The following is a 2,420-nucleotide window of genomic DNA, read 5'->3' as shown; positions in this document are numbered from 1 at the left end:
TCAGACATTGTAACAGAGATTTTATAATCATAAATATTACTGTACTAAATGAAGCGAACTGTAAACACTTATCGATAGTGAAAAAAGTCTCCATACACCAGATCGGAATTAATTTTGCGTTGTATAATTTTCACAGAGAAAGTAGTAAGTAAATAATATTTATATTATTTCACTTTGGAAACGTAAGATTTACTATTAGTGCAAAGATAAACAATTTACATTTATTCGTTGATAAAGTGCTGCTTGTTATTTATTTACTTCGTTCTAAATAAATTCTAACAAGGTGTACGGAGACTTTTTTCACCGAGTGTATATATTCATTTAGTACAGTAATATTTGTAATAAAAAGCAGAAGAAAATGGCATTTATAAACAAATTTTTCTTTCATCTTATTCACCCTTTGAAACCATTTAAATTAGATAATTGACCAAGATAGTTAGGTGGCTTGTTTTACGTGGCCCACCCTGTATACTCAATTTATATAGTCCTTTAAATAACCACCTTTATTCCTAATTCAAGCGTATTTATTTAAAGTATACATTAGCATAAAAAATTAACTCATCTTATTTATGTTATCAAATAATAAACAATACTACCGTATAATATCAAAGACTGCGAACGATAAAAGTTCACTTCCTGTTATTTATCATAAGCATCAAGTGTACTTTAATGAAACACGAACAAAAGAGATTAAATGAAGTGGTTGAAAAAAAAGTTTGAAAAACAAGTTGAAAAGAATGAAGAGATAATTGAGGGAATTTAATGAACTGGCGTATATAAAAACTTGCCTGCTTCAAAAGCGTGCAAAGTTCCGTGAATATTAATTCACACGCGCACCACTGTTTCTCTATTTGGTGTGCCATTATTTATACCTTCGACTATAACGAATAAGTGGCAGAAGGTTCTTGGACAACGTAAAAGTAGGGTCATCGACCGAATGGGACGTCTAATCTGACCGAATCAAGTTTCTCCGTTAGTCGTCATCCATGACTACGTATCGATATGGCATTGGTTTCTTTCATGCATATGAATTTTTGTCAGCCACGTCCTAAAATTTCGATGTCGACGAACGTTTAATCCATTGTGTTGCTCTTCCTCTTTTCCCTTCCTTCCTCTTTGTAATTTAACAATCACACGAATGCTCCAACAGAATCTTAAGTGACAAAAATGTACAGTATTCCTTTTGAAACAGTCCACATTGTTCAAAACAACGAACAACTCTTAATTACATTAGCTTTATATTTCCCCGCTTTTGACACACACAAAATGATAAAGAATGTCTGAAATTTTATTTAACTTAATAGTACAAGTTCTGTGTTGAAAAGAAAAAAGAAATTGGATACATTACAACTGAAAGGTTTCGTTTGTAAATTTCATTTGTATTGTACTGCATTTACGTACTTCTTTAAATAAACGTGCAATGTTTCTTTTAAACGTGAACCATTTCACCAGAGATTTTATTTTTTTATCAACATTTGTGGTTTGTAATTCCAAACGGAATACAAATTTTGGTTAACTCGACTCTCTGTTGAGAAATATTAATATGAATTCATCAAGTTCGCTTGTTCCACTCTTGGTTTTCCAGTGGTTAAAGAAGGAAACAAAAGAAGAATGCCTTTAGAAAAGAATGCATTAACAAATATTAAACGTGAACTGGTTACACAATTTTTCCCTGAGACTGTGGCTCGTCCATCTACTTGCAGTTCTTTTAATCTGCCTTCTGGAATCTTGGTGAACGATTTAAATATAAAAATATGCGATACTCGCAAACGTGAAGAATATTTCGTTAATTAATATAGATTAATCGTGATACAGGTCAGAGGAGATAATGCAGAGTTTCGGATTATTATCATATCGAATTTTAGCTTATCTTTGTAAGACTCGATCTTTCGTTTCAACTCAAGTTTAAGATCTTCATTGCACAATATTAGTATTCTGTAAAACCTACTTTTAGATGTATTATTATTCCTACCGAAAGGAAACAAAGCTCTGCATCTTTGTTTTCATCGAATTTCTTTTTCTGTTTATACATCCGTCTAAAAATGAACACATTTAAAAATCTATCTGAAAATTTCCAATTTTCGACTCGAAACGGCAGCTCTTCGGAATCTTTAAAAGAAATATTTTTACCATAATTCTCTGCTCCTGTACTGCAAGAATTCAAAAATTGGTCAAATTACAAAAATTCAAGCTAACAAATTTAATCGTCGAAATTCTTTGGTCGATAGAACCCGACGATGTTTCAACTCGAATATTGAACTGGTCACACTATCGTTTCTAGAAAGGTTCGTGACTCACGAGAATCTCTCTCGTTACTTTGCATATTCTCGAAGTTTTGAATATCGAGGAGATTTGCGACACGATAGACTGCCGGGATTGGAGGGAAGGATTTGAAAACTAACGAAACACCGGAAATTTTT

This window comes from Habropoda laboriosa, unplaced genomic scaffold (genome assembly GCF_001263275.1).
Source record: "Habropoda laboriosa isolate 0110345459 unplaced genomic scaffold, ASM126327v1 scaffold147, whole genome shotgun sequence".
NCBI lineage: Eukaryota > Metazoa > Arthropoda > Insecta > Hymenoptera > Apidae > Habropoda > Habropoda laboriosa.
The sequence above is the reverse complement of the archived record's forward strand: the minus strand, read 5'-3'. Positions refer to the sequence as shown.